Here is a 16,830-nt window from a genome sequence, read left to right as displayed (position 1 = left end):
ATGATGCACACTATTTTATTCTGAAGCTTGAGTTTGTCATCCCACCTGAAATGATTATGATGATGGCACTAAGGAGTGGAAACCTCTATGAGCTGAAAATGAAGAATGCAATCTCAAGAGGTGGTTCATGCTTTATATAAAGGGCTACTGACAATGAAACTAAGACGTGGCATAGGAAGATGTGCCATGTTAATTTGAAAAACATGAAAGACTTGTGAAGGGAGGGCATGTCATTGGTCTTCCTACAAAAGAATTCAAGCTTGAAGAAAAATGCCCTTCATGTCTCAAAGGAAAACAACACAAGTCCTCTCACAAGAGCAAACTGATTAAAACAATTGATGAGGTGCTGGAACTACTTCACATGGATCTATTTGGTCCAGTGAGTGTTCCAAGTATTGGAAGGAAGAGATTCTGCCTTGTAATTATTGATGATTTTTCAGGATTCACATGGGTGTACTTCTTGGGAACAAAGGATGAAACAGCTGAATTAATCAAAGGTTGTGTGCTAAGAATGGAAAATCTACTTGATAAGAAGGTGAAAGTGATTAGAAGTGATAATGGGACAAAGTTTAAGAATGGGATCATGGATGAATTCTACACTTCTAAGGGAATCTTTCAGCAATTTAGTGCTCTAAGGACTCCTAAACAAAATGGTGTTGCAGAGAGAAGAAACAGAATACTTATAGAAGATACAAGAACCATGATAGCTAATGCATACTTACCAGTAACATTTTATGCAGAAGCTATCAACACTACATGCTATGTGCAGAATAGGGTGCTTTTGAACAAAACTCACAACAAGACTCCATATGAGATACTCTTCAAAAGACAGCCTTATGTGAAGTTCTTAAAGCCATTTTGTTGTAAATGCTCACTGTTGAACACAAGAGACTACTTGAACAAGTTCCAATCCAAGTCATTGGAATGTTTCTTTGTGGGTTATTCATCACAATCAAAGGCTTATAGAGTTTATGTCAAGGAGCATATGTGTGTGATTGAATCTTCAGATATAGTATTCAATGAAAATCATTTTAATGATGTTGCTGGACCAAAGTGGATGTTTGATTTGGAGAAATTTATCAAGTCATTAAAAATCTACAACAAAGATATGGATGAAAGTTTGTTCAGAACAAGTGTGGAAGAAAAAGGAAAACAGAAAGAAATTGATCTGGACAGATTATGGTCAAGGGTTGCTGCTAGCGAAAAAGAATTTGAGTTTGTGAAAAATGATAGAGGACCAGATGAAGCTGAAATTGAAGCTCAAAATAATGGCCCAAGTGTAGTGGAGAGTGAACCAGTGACAAGTCAAACAGAAGAGACAAGTGTGTATGAAGACAGATTACAATCACTATTTGAGTCATTGCAAATTGGAAATAATGAAGCATCTATATCTGGACATGCCAACAACCAAGAGACTGCTGAGAATGAAAAAGAACAATAGGTTGATGTTCCTGATTTGAATATTTCAAATCTAGATGCTGCAATGTTGCAGATCAGATTGTTCAGACTTCCTTAGTGCAAAGAAATCATCCTGCTAAAAACATAATTGGAGACTTGCATGAAAGAGCGACCAGAAGCTCTTCTGAAAGGGCCAACATTTGTCTTTATGCTTGCTTTCTCTCCCAAAATGAACCTAAGAACATCAATCAAGCTCTAAAGACAGCAGTTGGGTAGAAGCAATGCAAGAAGAGTTAGCACAATTCAAAGACTTAAAAGTATGGGACTTAGTGGATAAGCCCAGGGGAAAGTATGCAATAGGCACCAAATGGGTTTTCAGGAATAAGAAGGATGAAAGAGGAAAAATCATTAAGAATAAGGCAAGACTAGAGGCTTTGGGATGCTTACAGGAATAAGGAATATACTTTGAAGAAGTCTTTGCTCCAGTTGCAAGATTAGAAGCCATCAGAATCTTCTTAGCCTATGCAGCATTAATGAACATAAAAGTATATCAATTAGATGTCAAGTTTGCATTCTTAAATGGGAAGATTTATGAAGAACTCTATGTGACTCAGCCTCTTGAATTTGAAGATCCACATTATCCAAACAGGGTGTATAAACTAAGCAAAGTATTGTATGGACTACATCAAGCTCCTAGAGCTTGGTATGATGAGCTCTCAAATCACCTTCTGTATAATGGATTCTGCAGAGGAGCAATTGACAAGAATCTATTTTACAAAAGTATGAAAAGAGATTTGCTGTTGGTTTAAGTGCATGTAGATGATATTATTTTTGGATCAACAAATGAGCAAATGTGCAAGGACTTCGAGACAGTCATGAAATCAAAGTATAAAATGAGCTCTATGGGAGAGATGAATTTCTTTCTTGGATTGCAAGTGTAGCAGAAGAATGATGGAATATTCATAAATCAATCCAAGTATATACAAGAAATTATGACAAAATTCAAGTGCCAAGAATTAAAGACAGTGTCCACTCAAATGGATACACATGAGAAAATGGTAGCTGATGAAAAGGGGGAGCCAGTGAATCAGCATGAATATAGGGCCAAGATAGGATCATTGATGTATTTGACAGCTTCAAGGCCAGATATCATGTTTGTAGCGTGTGTGTGCAAGATTCCAAACGAACCTAAAAGTCTCCCACATGTTAGCAGCGAAGAGGATTTTCAGATACTTGAAGGGAAAACCAGATTTGGGCATCTGGTATCCAAAGAACAACTCCTTTGACTTGGCAGCTTTCACTGACAGCGACTATGATGGTTGCAACATGAGTAGGAAGTCAATCTCAGGAGGATGCCAATTTCTAGGGAATAGGCTGGTGTCATGGCAATGCAAGAAACAAACCACAGTGTCAATCTCAACTGCTGAAGCTGAATACATTGCTGCATCTACTTGCTGTGCACAGGTTCTTTGGATCCAAAATAAGTTGCTGGATTATGGTCTGAATTTCCTACTCACTCCTATTTACATAGATAATACTGTTGCAATGTTTATTGTGAAAAATCATGTTCATCATTCTAAAACTAATCACACAGAAATTAGGCATCATTTCATTAGAGATTGCAATGAAAAAGGGCTGATAGAAATGAAAAAGGTAGAGACTATTGATAATTTGGCTGATTTATTCACCAAACCTTTAGACAAAACCAGGTTTCATTTCTGTTAAAATGCATAGGAATGATTAATGCTGATGAGGCTTCATTGATGATGTGTGCTTAAGTGAGATGCTAAAATTGATTATCTGAATCTGCTCACTGTTTATGAATGCCTGAATGTGTGATATGTGCTTATTGATTATACTTTGCCTTGCTTGTTATGATTGCTTGATAGAAATTTGTTTGACAAATTGCATGATTGCTGTGCATAATCTGCTTTGAAATTGAAAACTGATTGAATCAAGTGTTTTGAAATGATATATTATTTTTATTGTTGATTCAAAGTGTTTGTGATTGATATGTACTTGAATGAACAAATATTCATTCTGAATGAATGTGTCTAACTGAATGAAAATTGTGTGAAATATTTGAAAAAGTTTGTGAGTCAAAACAGATCATTTTTGAAAGATAAAGTTGTTTTCAAAATCAAATACAAACTGGATTTTAAAGAGAAGTGATGTTTGAAACAATTAAATGATTTTTGACTTAAGCAAACTGTTTTTGGTGATCTCATTAGAGAAATGACAAGAATATTCAGTTACAAGCTTTATAGAAGCTTAAAAAGTTTTTAAGATAGAGATTGTATCCAACCTTTTGGGAAATGATAGAAAACTGTTTAATTCACCTAAAGCATGGATTATAGGCTTAAAGGACCAAATTCGGTCATTAATATTGTATGGTAGCTTTCCATGGTGAGCAGTTGTCTAAGTGATATAAACATAATGATCTTGCTAAGTTTGATGTCTTACACATCTCTCTAAATGATAGGTAGAAAGGTAATTATCCAATCATACACAAGCCTGTTGATGTTATGGTCAGCCAAAAACTCTTTTATTTAATATTTGAGCAGTTGAATTATATATATATATTAGCTTAAGTAGTATATAAAAAAATACAAATGCTTATTATAAATATTATATTCCTAAAAATAAGCAGACTTAAAGGGGCATCAACGGAACTACAGGGGTGGGGCATTCAATTAAGTCTTAAACACCCTGAATGTAAGTCATGTAAGTCCGGGTGGCATGTAAGTCCAACGTTCAACCTTAAAGGCTGCTTTTTGTAAATACTGCTCATTTAATCAAAACTATTTTGACCACACATCAGAGGGTTGAAGTCAAATTGGGGTGACTTGGAGAAAGCTAAATAAGCTTTGAGAAGAGATTAAGGACATGTTGTGAATGTGATTAGATAGCATGATCCCATGTTGAGATCTCTCTATAAAATGTTTTGAAGTGACCAATCACTGAAGTTTGATCTCTTATTCACCTTAAACTTAGGCTTGAGTCAATATAGTGTCTAAAAGGATAAATTTTGATGATTTAGGCAAAAGTTTATGTGTGAAGTTGTCTAGATTTCTAGACAAGTGATAATTTGGTTCACATGTGTTTTCTGATATGTTAGAAGTCTTTTCGTGCATGTTCTAGTGTTAGAATTACTCTAAATGTGCTTTGAGCATGAATATATGCTTAAGACTAATTTGAAAACTTTTCTAAGTCTTTCGAGCATAGATTCTTGCATTTTTAACAAGAATTTAAATTTTGAGCACAATGTTATGGAATGATTGATTTTTCTAAGTGTTTTTAGCATGAGTGTATGCTAGATACTTAAGTTTGGCCCTTCAAGCACAAGTTGTGGAATGATAGATTTTGCTAAGTATTTCGAGCATAAGTGTACTCTACGAGCATATGTGACAAAATGATCAGTTGTATAAGTATGTTTGAGTAGAGTTAATGAGTATGTTTAACTAACTGAGAATGTCGAGCACGTAAGAATAATGTTGTGTTTGAAAATTTAACTAAGTGTTCTTGAGCATACTGAGTATCTTACTTGAACTGATTGTGTTAAGTGTTTGCTAGAAATGCTCTCGAGTATGATTTTGTAAACGAGCAAGAATATTTGTTTGTGTGTCGATTAAAACTGGAATATTGGTTAAGGAAAAGAATCGAGCACAGGTAAACTCGAGCACAGTTTTGAAATGTCTCAAAGACTAACATTTAGTCTAAGTTTTCTCTCAAGTATACTTGGTTTCAAGCAAACTTGTAAATGAACACTCTTAAATTACTTGACCATTTTCTCATAAATATAAGTCGAGTATGCTTTGGAAAGGGGTATTTGAGCACAATGGGAGACAACTTTTTTTGGCTGTATGCTTGAGCAGAGGTTTTATATTTATTTCAAATTAAATGACATCTGGAGTGCACTAGACGACAAATCTAGGTTGTAGTACCCAAGCGTTAGGTATAAAAGGGGGACTTAGAAAATTTTCCAAATAAATTTTTTCCCTCTATTAGACCAAAACAAACCCTCTGCTCGTGCCTCCCCTGCTACCCCAAGATACTCGATTGTGATTGTATACTTACTTGATTATAGCCATTAGCTTTGTTTACAACTTGGTAAGATGTCGATTATCGATTATCGTATCTCCGAGTTTCGGAATTAGGGTTTCTATTGACTCGACTGCTAACTGTTTTACTTGAATTGTGCAGGTTCGCAAATTGTTAAAAAACAGGTTACTGAAGATGATTTTCTTCTTTACCTTCCAACTGCTATTACTCTGCTATTATGAATACTGACAATTTCTTTTGTTTTGCAGAACTGATGGCAATAAGATTCGAACCGAAGCACAATATGTGTTCCCATTTGGTGGTGGACGATGAGAACAGGGAGTTGGAGTTTCTAATCAACTTCCTAAATAACTCCAATATACGGGTAGCGCTAACAGAGTACCCCGTCATCTATTGAAATCATATCACAGATTTCTGGGGTCCTATGTAGTATATGGATGATGTGAATGGAAGAAAGATTGAAGCTTCTGTCCTTGGACAAGATATTGAAATCACAGAAACATCCATCAGAGAAGCACTGCAGCTAAATGACAATCATGAAGTGCAACTTATGTATTCAACTCAAAGATTATTAAGAATCTTTTAGGAGATGATGGGTTATCAAGGTGGGATTCATGAAGGTCAATTCCAAAAGGGGAGCTTCCGTTTGATGTACAGATTTCTGATCCACCATGTCATTCAGTCTTTATCGCCGAGGAGAGGAACATGGACTCTTTTGAGTAGAGAACTTGCCACAATGACAGTTACTATATTAATTAACCAGCCATTCAACTTCTCAAGATTTATTTTTAATGGGCTTGGTTAGTAATGCTCAGAAGGAGGCAAATGAGAGGTTCCTGATGTATCCAAGATTTGTGCAGATTTTTGATAAATAAAGAATTACGTGATTTAAACTTAGCTGGAGAACATCTACGATTGCAAGATCTAAACATTTATAAGATAATAAAGAGTGCAAGAAGCATGTTTAATGAAAATTGCTAAATGGGACATTCTTCATTGGTTATTGAATGAAAATATTGAGATAATGGAAGTGCCTCCTTCACCAGAACAGAGTGATGATGAATATGAAGAGAGTGAAAGTGATGAAGAATCTGAAGATGATGATGATGATGATGGTGATGATGGTGCAGGAGATGAGATTGTAGTTGTTGAACCACAAGTTGATCAGGAGGTAATTGAACCAGTTGTTGTAGAGGTTGATGTGGAAGTGGGTAATGAACAAGAAGTTGTTGAACTGGTTGTTGAACCAGTTGGACATGAAATGATGGTGTTTACAAATGAACCAGAGGTACAAGTTGAAAATGTAGAGGTTCATGCTTAAGGAACAAGTGCAGAACATGATGTGGGAACCAGTGGAGGAGAAAATATGCACATAGATGATGCTTTTGTTAATAATGTGATTTCTGAAGTAATTGAAAATATTCACAAAATCACACCACCTGTGTCCCCGGATCCATTTGATGACCAAAATGATATATCCTCACCTGAACCAGCTCAAGATTCAGCAATGTTATCCCCAACCACCACCTAACCATTTGTATCTAGCCCAGAACCCATTCACGATACATAAATACCAACACCTCCAATCTCACCAACACAAGAACCTATACAAGAAACATCTATACCAACACCTCCAATATCACCAATACAAGAGCAATTCAGACTGCACCCACACCAATCACCAAAGAAATACAAGCAGAAACAGAAGCATACAAAGTGCCATCACCTGAATCATCCTCAAATCAACTAGAGTCTGATCTCAAATTCAGACCTACTCAAGCCACGCCCTCATCGTCTTCAACTTATGTTAATGAAGATCTATTGGTTGAAAATGCTGAACTGAGTTTGAAAATATTATGCTTAAGGAGAGGAATGCATTTTTGGAAATAAGAAACAAAGCTTTAGAAGATGCTTTGCACCAAGCCTTGATGAAGATTCAAGCCCTAGAGCATTCTAAGGTTGAGAAGACCTCAGATGCACCAAAACAGGGGGAGAATTAAGATGATGAAGATGCCCTTGAGTTGATTAACACGAACTATGATGACACAAGTGATGAAAGTGCAGAAGTTGGAACATCCAATGCATTGAATTTGTTAAATGAAGAATATGATGAAGAAGAAGTAGAGGACAATGCGAACAGAAGATAAGCATTCCATGAAGGGGAGATTGAGATAGATGAAGAAACCTGAGAACAAATTGAAAAGAGGAAACATAAAGGAAAGGGGGTTGCTCACACAGATGAAGATTTACACCCTAAGGCTGCTCCCAAGATAACATATGGTGATGAAATTCTAGAGACAAATGAAGTAAATGATCCGGATGTGGCAGAAGCAGAATCATTGAGAACATCTATAGAGATCATGAATGCTGAAAGGGCTGCAGTTGAAGAAGAAGAGGAAATTCCTCAGGAATTCGTAGAAACTTTAATCAATTTGAAAAGGAAAGAAGAAGAAGATGAAAGAATGAAGAAGATGGCATATGAGAGTATAGGGGCTGCCATGGAACAAATAAAAAGAAATCAATTTGAAAGCCCCCAAACTAAAACAAGTCCAACAATACCAGAACAAAGTGAAAGAACATCTGAAGGACTTAGCTTTGGGCTACTCACGAAGTTGGCAGTATTGAGAATCTCTAATAACATCTTGAAGAATCCTGAGAGACAGTCACCTGATATTGTAGCTACTGCAAGGAAAACACAAAAGGAAATACAAAATAGAAGCAGTGAGCCATAAACAGAAAGTGTCACAGAACCAAGAATTGATGAAATATTTGAAGATGTGCATGCTAAAAATTTGGCTGATCCCGTGGTCACTGAACCGGTTGTCACTGAACCAGTTATGAGTGAAGAGCCTAATGCTAGAGAGTCAAAAAATTGAAAAGAGACTTCAGAGAAAGAGACTCCTAGTGCCAAAAGGCAGAAAACAACAAAGAAAGTGTATACAAGGAGGGAGAAATCAAAAGCTGTTGAAAAGCCAAGGGTTGTTGAGATTGAAGAACCCATGATTGAGGCTCTACATGGCTTAGATGAGACAATTGAGGTTGAAGAAGATGAAGACAGATTGAAAACTGATCCTAAAAATCCTTTTTCTTCTACAATGTGGCCTAGATTTTGAAACTCTTAAAAGGATGTCTGAAAATGAGATTGAGCAACTGGTAGAACTAAAAACTAAGGAGAAGAAAGAGGGGATGGAGAGGGGAGAGAACAGAGAAAAGGAAGACGAAGCTTATCTTCTAAGTCTTGAGTATGAACAGAGAATCATAGATCAGATGACAAGAGAAAGTGTAACAAAGGCAGTAGAGGAATGGAGAAGAAGAGAAACACAAAGAGCCTTCCTACTGCGTGCTAGCAATCCACCCTCCTACTTAAATCGTCAGCCATTTTTCGAGTTTGATAGAATATACAGACAGGCCATTGTTGATGATACAGCTAAGTATGTGCAGGAAGTAAGAAGGAAAGAAGCACAAGGGAAGAAAGAATATGAAGAGTTGAAGAAGAACCATAAAGATATCAAATTCTTCGAAGTACATGGATATAAGTATGACTCTATCTAAGACTTGACCATAGAAGAATTGAAAAGAAAAGTGAAGATGGTAAAAGACTCTCACAAGCATGAAAGATGTGAAATGCTAGCTGAAAGAGAGAGAAAAGATAAAGAAAAGCATGAGAAGGAGAAGCAAGAAGCTAAGAAAAGAAGAGCTGAAGCAGTTGAATGGTTCAATGATCTTGACAGGGTGAAGACTTTGAAAGATATATTATTGAAGAAGGGAATGAAAGAGTCTGAATTTGACAGCCTGCCTCATGAACAACTACTGGAAATCTATCATAAAGAGCAGAAGCTGTATCTGGAGGTAGAAAGAAAGATGTTAGAAGAGAGGAAAAGAAGAGAGAGAATGGAGACAGAAGGCATGACTGATCAGCCTAGCAAGTCAACAACTGAACAACAGAAGGTAGATATGATCAGTGTGTTGTGTAGAAGAGGAGAAAGAATGGGAGATCTGATACTGAAAGAAGGAGAAGATATTAAAAGAATATTTGATGAATCTGAAAGAAGGTTTGGAAAGAAGCCATCTACAACAAGGTCTAGTGGACTTGTTGTTAGATCTGAGGTTGTAAGGCAGCAGGCTCAACCGAAAAAACTAAATCTGCCAACTCATCTATATTTTGATATGAGATCAAGAACTCTGAGAGTCATTACTGAAGATGGTTAAGAGACACAAATAATATTCAGAAGTGACTTGAGAAGTTTTACAAGAGAAAAACTGGAAATGATGGCCTAGCTGGATCTATATGACAATCAATAAAGAGGCAAAACTGGCTGGCCAACAAAGAAATGATCTTTTCAAATACTTGAAAGAACAGGCTGATAAAGGATTCCCACTGTTGACCAGAAACAAAGAGAATCATATACAACAGCAGAAAGGGAGAGGAAGAAAAGAATAAGAGATGTAAGACTATCAGAGCTCTCCCTTTGGTAATCCAAGAAGAAGAAAACACAGAAAGCCAGTGGCTTAAGCTCTATCAAGAGAACATTAAGAGAAAGCTTGGTAATGAGAAGAGAGATGGAGGTGCCTAATTCTGAAGTGCAAACAGACGGGCAAATTGCTCATCTTACTTACAATAGGAAAAGTGTTTCTGTTTCACTTAGAAACTCTGAAGGAAGAACGATAGCCATCGTTGAATATGATGAGGAGTTAGAGTTTATACACATCCAGGATCTTCAAGAAATTATTAATGTAAATGTACCCATAGATTCTGAGGATGGTGTAGAGTTGAAGATGTTTCAACAAAGGGCTGCAGCAGTGAGATATGAAAAGTTGATTGAAGCTGAGAGGAGGTAGTAAAGGGGATAGCAAGGATGGGAGCTAAAAGATAATCTAATTATTCCTTGTTTATCTTTTGTGCATTTTTGTGTTGGTAATTTTAATTTTGCTATGTAATTTGAAATTCTATGCAATTTTTGATGTGTAATGCCCAAAATGTAGAATTCCTATTAGTAATGTAATGACCTTTTTCTTAAATTGACTATCTTTAGAAATTGACACATTTGTAACTGTATGCATGTATGTTTTGGTGCATCTGAGTTTGTTCCAATCTAGGGGAGATTGCTGAGTCGGATACTTACAAAGGAAGATTGGAATCTTCTGAACCTCCTCAAAGAAACGGCTAAGCATGGACTTCGAGCAAGCTTGGACGTTCAAGCATGGTTTCACTACCTCGAGTATGATCTCTTATGGAAATAAGACTATCTTTTGGAATTTCTTCTAAGTGTTGAAGGCTTCGAGCAAGCTACACTTCATCAAGCAAGAATGTTCTTCATCGAGTATGGATTGCCAATCGAGCAAACAACTTGATCTATCCTGCTTAAACCAAGTAATCTGAGCACAATGGTAGGTCGAGCATGGATACAATAAAGAAGGATCTCAAATGTTCTAAGTATAGACTTCGAGCATGGTTCATTCCCGAGCATGCTTCACACACGAGTATGCTAAAGGTTGTTATCCATAAGTCATTAAGGCAGGATTGAAGAGATCTAGAAGAACATGCTTGCTCGTAGGACTTATTCGAGCAAAGAAAGAGTATGTCATGAAGATAAAAGTCTGTTGGAGGAGAATATGTCATGAAAATATTCTATCTGAAAATATTCAAAGTAAAGTCTGCTCGAAGACTTGTATTGAGCATGATGTGCATACCAAGTCTGCTCGACCAGGATATATCATACTCGAAGACTTGTTTACACTTGTATTTATTTATGTCATTCATTATGTAGTCATTAAGGTTTCTAGAAGGAATCTCTTGGCATATAAATAGTGTCCTAGGTTTTCTAAATAAGGGAGGACGTTTTGCTAAATACGAGGGCACATTCACTTGAGCGAATATTCTTGGTGTGTAACCTCGTACAGCCGCCGTCACAAAACTCTAGACATTCCTTGCATTAAAATCACTGTTCCATTGAAACGATATATCAATAATAGTGAATATTTGTCTACCATATTTATGTCTGATTATTTATTGTGATTTAAACCTTCATTCCTAACTCTTGAATATACTGATTCCGCCCGGATATTCAAGTGGTCTTGAGTTATTAGATCTGGTGTGTTCTTGTCAACCTACATAGGTTTTGCACCAGGTCGGTCCTGACATTCCTTTAACTCACCATGTAAGAAGGCTGATTTCACATCTAGGTGATGTACTGGCCATTTTTCTTGTGCTTCAAAGGCTAACAATATTTGAATTGTTTCCTTCCTTGCTACGTGAGCGAATACTTCATTATAATCTATTCCTTGTTGTTGTACATAACCTTTTGCAACAACCTTGCTTTATATTTAGTGATTTCTCCATTTGCCTCTTTTTAACCTACTCATTTCAAACCTACTAGTATTTGGTTTGATGGCAGCGAGGTTAGTGTCTGAGTCTTGCTTTTCTCTTTTGAGTCTATTTCATTCTTCATTGCCTCTTCCCATTGTTCATGTCCAACAACTTCTTTGTAACTACTAGGTTCTTCATCATAGGCTAGTAACAAGTTTTCTTCAAGTAGGATTTCATGAATATTTAGGCCATTTAAGGATCTAAAGCCTCGAACGGGTGTGTGATAAAATTCTGCTGATGGTTCTTCAGTAGAAGAGTTACTTACTGGATACGGCACTTCTACATTTGTTTGATCTATTTTGAAGGTTGAATCTTGAATGTGATCATGAATTGCTTCGGAACTATCAAGTTCGTTTTATCCATATACAATAAAATTTGTCCAAACTGGTCCTTTATCACTTACCTTTTCTAAGTATGATTCCCAATTCCAAGGTTCAATTTCAACAAACTTCACATCTCTACTAATAGATATTCTATTTTCTTTGGGATCATACAATCTATAAGCCTTTAATCCGGGTTCTTTTCCTAGATATAAAATTTTTTTGCTTCTTTCATCGAGTTTGTTGAGATGTGGAATAGGCATTTTCATGTAGGCAACACATCCAAATACTTTAAGATATGCTAGATTAGGCGACCTTCCTGTAAAGGATTCATATCGTGTTAAGGTTTCCAAGGCTTTTGTTGGGGCACGATTTAATATATAAACTACGTGTCGTGCTCCCCAAGCCCATAAGTCTTGTGGTAACTTCATAGCTTTTAACATACTTCTAGTCGTACTTACAATTTTGCGATTTCTTTTTTCTATGACACAATTCTGTTGCGGTGTGTAGGGTGTTGTGAGTTATCTAAGGATTCCATCCTCCTCAAAATATGATGTAAGAGCATTTGGAATAAATTCACCATCTTGGTCGGTTCTTAATTTCTTAACTTCGTTTCTTGTCTTCCTTTCTGGATTTCTTGAAATATTCATACATTTGGTCTTTCGTCTTTAGCAAGTATATCCACATATATCTTGAATAATCATCGACCAATAAGAAGTAATTGTTACCAGCTTGAGTAGTTGGTGAAATTGGCCCACATAAGTCAGCATGTACCAATTCTAAGGATTTAGTAGCACGATACTTTTCTTGTGTAGGAAATGGAGATCTACATTGTTTTCCTACAAGGCATGAGTCACATACTTGTGCAGGATGAGTGACTGATGGCATCCCTAGTGCCATTCCTTTGGTTCTTAGTTGCTTTAATGATTCAAAGTTAAGGTGACCTAAACTTGCATGCCGTAACCATGCTTTTGTATCTATTTGAGTTTGTAGACATACAGGACTTGCTATATGTAGCTTGATTTCGTACAATCTGATCTTATATCTTTGTACTTTCAATATAAGTTTCTCATTGGAGTCATACATCCAGAGGTGCTCATTCTTCATCATGATTTCATATCCATTTTCAGTTACTTGTCCAAGGCTTAATATGCTACTTTACAAATGTGGGATAAAGTAGACGTCAGTTATTAATTTGTTTTCGCCATTCTTACATTGAAATAGTGTGGATCCTTTTCATTTTATATCAACAAACGATCCATCTCCAAATTTTACTTTACCGGTAATCCTTTCATTGATTTTAGTAAAGTAGGAGCTTTCACCGGTCATGTGATTACTAGCTCCATTATCTAAGTACCAAACACCATCCATTTGATTCTTACTTGGTAGAGATGTGGTTGGACATTACTTTAATCCAGGACGAGTTCCTTTTGTTCACAAATTAACATTAGAAGTGTCGGCTCCTCATCTTGTTGAAGTAGGAGTGATTCTTCTTTCTTCACACGTGGTTGTGTACAGCTACTTGCAAAGTGACCAAATTCATTGCAGTTAAAACACTTAATATGGCTAAAATCTACCTTAGATTTGTAGTCATTCCTATGATATTTCTTCTTATCATATCTTTATCCGTCTTGACCATTTTCATTATTTCTTTCTCGAAATTATGGCTTCAGTTGTGAATGTAACTTTTCCTAAAGTTATCTTTACCTCGGTTTTGACTGAAATTCCTCTATCTATTGTTGTTGAACTTCTTCTCATGTGTTGTAAATAGAGGTTGGCCATTATTGTTGTGTTGTCTCTTCTCACCTCTTGATCGGAGACGTTCTTTGTAGGCTTTTAGTCTACCTACTACTTCATCTAAGGACATTGTGACCATGTAAGAGTATTGCTCAATCAAGGCAATAATTTGTAAGAACTTATCTAGTAGTTTACGTACCATGACAGTTTCTTCAAGTTTTTGTCCTATGCTTTTAAATTTTGTATTTAGTATACTTAATCTTTCAATAAATTGAACAATTATTTCATTAACTCTCATTTGTAGCATTTCAAATTCAGTTCGAAGAGATTGTATTCTAGCCTTTTGAACGCGATCAATCCCTATGTATCTTACTTTCAATGCTTCCAAATTATCTCTAGACGTGGTATGAGATATTACCTACATCACCATGCTTTCGGGTATTGATTGAAATAGATAAGCAATTGTTAATCTATCTTTCTTTATGTGAACCTCAGTTCCCGGTTTCATTTTGAAGTTCCACAATTTTCCATAATCCATGTGCATTTAGGATGGCCTTTACTCAAGTGGCCCACAGGGTATAGTTTGTGGATGTCAACATAGGAGTTTGAAGATTGATCGAGACAGTCTCCTTCGTCTCGTCATTCTTAGAATTCTTTGATTCATCTTGCTTAGAGCTTTTCATCATAATTGGTTTCTCTGGAGTGGATTTCTTTTTGTATCCTATTTTTATTTACGTCTTTGCTACACTTAAAGATCAAAGTAGGTTTGTAAATCATTCCAAAGGGTAAAACCGATAATACAAAGTTTTGGTTACACTTAAAGATCAAAGTAGGTTTATATTAAATGTTTTGGTTTATATAAAGGTTTTGGGATGAAAAAGGAATTATTTAAAACTTGTGGTGTCTATGTGCATGTTTTGAAAAAAATGCCTTTAAATAAATCGTGTGTATAATATAAACCAACGGGTCTCGTTTTTCGATGAACGGATAAAAATTAAGGTTCCGACCTAGTTACAATTTCTGGACTAAAACTTCTTATCTGTCATCGGAGACGAAATTACAGGGTTCTACAGCACTAAAGGTTCGTAATTTCGCTCTTATTATCTCTGTTTCTAGTTTTTAGTTATTGTTCAACGATTTCCAAATTTTAAAATTGATTCAAGTTTTGGTGACAAATCAATCCAAGGAACAACACCAATTGGTTTCAGTTCAATTATAATTCAAGTTCCATTTTTGATTTTTCCTCTTTCTGAAAAAAAAAAATAGTTTCGATTGAAAGACGAATTTTAATTCTGTAATTAACAATGATGATTAGCGTGGCTCTAATGCTAATCTAATAGCTAAGGGTCTAAGATATACGGAGAATTTGTGTTTTCATGAAAAGAAATCGTTAATTACAAATGTGGTTTACAGGGCTATTTATAGCCATTGTTTTGGACAGTTATCTAACCGTAAAATACAGTTAACAACTAGCTAATAACTACCCAAACTTAGGTTAAGGGCCAATAATACAATATACTTACATAATTAAATTAAACTTCTGTTAAAACTAAATTATTTCTTCTAACAATCCATATACATATATGTTCATCGAAGCTAACATAAAAAGGTTATTAACAATCGTATTTATAACATAAAATGTAACCACAAGGATCATAACTATTGAGAGATAATATTCTCCTAAAGTACCAAGATAAGTCAAATAATGTGTATCTGAGTGTGTCTTGCTAGTGTGATATTATTGATCATAAATTGGCCTTGCTGTTCAAATATAAAATAAAATTGAAAACTAGAAACAAAAACTGTGCTATACTTTTTTTTGAACAGCAATGTATTAAAAAAAAAGGAAAGTTAGCTGGAGGAGAATACACGACAAACAAAGAAGAGAAAACAAAAGAATACAACCCAGCCCAACCCAACAAACACCTCTAGAATAACCACGAATCTCCACTCAACCCATTAAGCAAGAAAAGAAAACGGAGAGTCAATCTAGGTTCGCCACGTAATCTCCTTATGCGATCATCTAGCTTTAATCCACCCAAAAAGTTTGGTTTTAATTTCCTCCAACACGAAGTCTGTAGTGACAATTGTTGCTGAAAATTTTTGTGTTCCTCATCCTCCAAATGCATCATATAAATGAGTATATAATAGCAAACGGAATCCGCCTACCCAGAAGTGTAATCAGCTGCGAGGCGACCTCAATAAGCTGGTCAAAAGCCCAAATCCGATCAAATCCCAACCACACAAAATCGACATAGCCCTCCACGCCTCTTTTCCTCGAGTGCATTTAAGGGAGACATGTACTGAACATTCAGTCGACATCGAGCACCAAGAGCAAATAGAAGAGATCGAAGTCATACCCCAACCAATTAAATTAACTGCCACTGGAATTCTATTTAGTAATAATCTCCAAACAAAACAATTTAATTTGATAGGTATCCAACTTTCCCAAGTGTATACGCCATCAAATCGATTTCATATAATTTGGCAGCCATAACTTGTCTCAAATCTTGAATCGAGAAAATATAACAATTCAAGCCACGCCATCTCCATCCATATTCCTTCACAAAAAAAAAACGAATAAAGGATGACCACTCCATATGATTATATAAATATTTTGTGGTTAGACCCTATCAATAACAAAACTAATTTCTGGTTAGATGCTTGGTTAGGAAGGTTTGCCTTAAAAGATATTTTCCCAGACTTATTTAAGTTGGAGCGGCACAAAAGTTGCCTTGTATGTGATAGAGCAGTGTGGAATGTGCCGGGAGAGGGTAACGCGGTGTGGCCTTGATCTAAATCTAGACTTTCGATGAACACTCTGTTGGAAGTGACATATTTAATAAGACATAGAGAGTATTACCATAAACTGATTACCCTAAGGTGGTGAGAATTGAATTACTTTAAATTAGCATGCCACTCCATTTTATGAAAATAAATAAAGAG

Source organism: Bidens hawaiensis, unplaced genomic scaffold, assembly GCF_021521415.1.
Source record: "Bidens hawaiensis isolate Kalapana, Puna unplaced genomic scaffold, B.hawaiensis_p1.1 tig00001299_1, whole genome shotgun sequence".
Classification (NCBI taxonomy): domain Eukaryota; kingdom Viridiplantae; phylum Streptophyta; class Magnoliopsida; order Asterales; family Asteraceae; genus Bidens; species Bidens hawaiensis.
Note: the sequence above shows the minus strand (reverse complement) of the source record.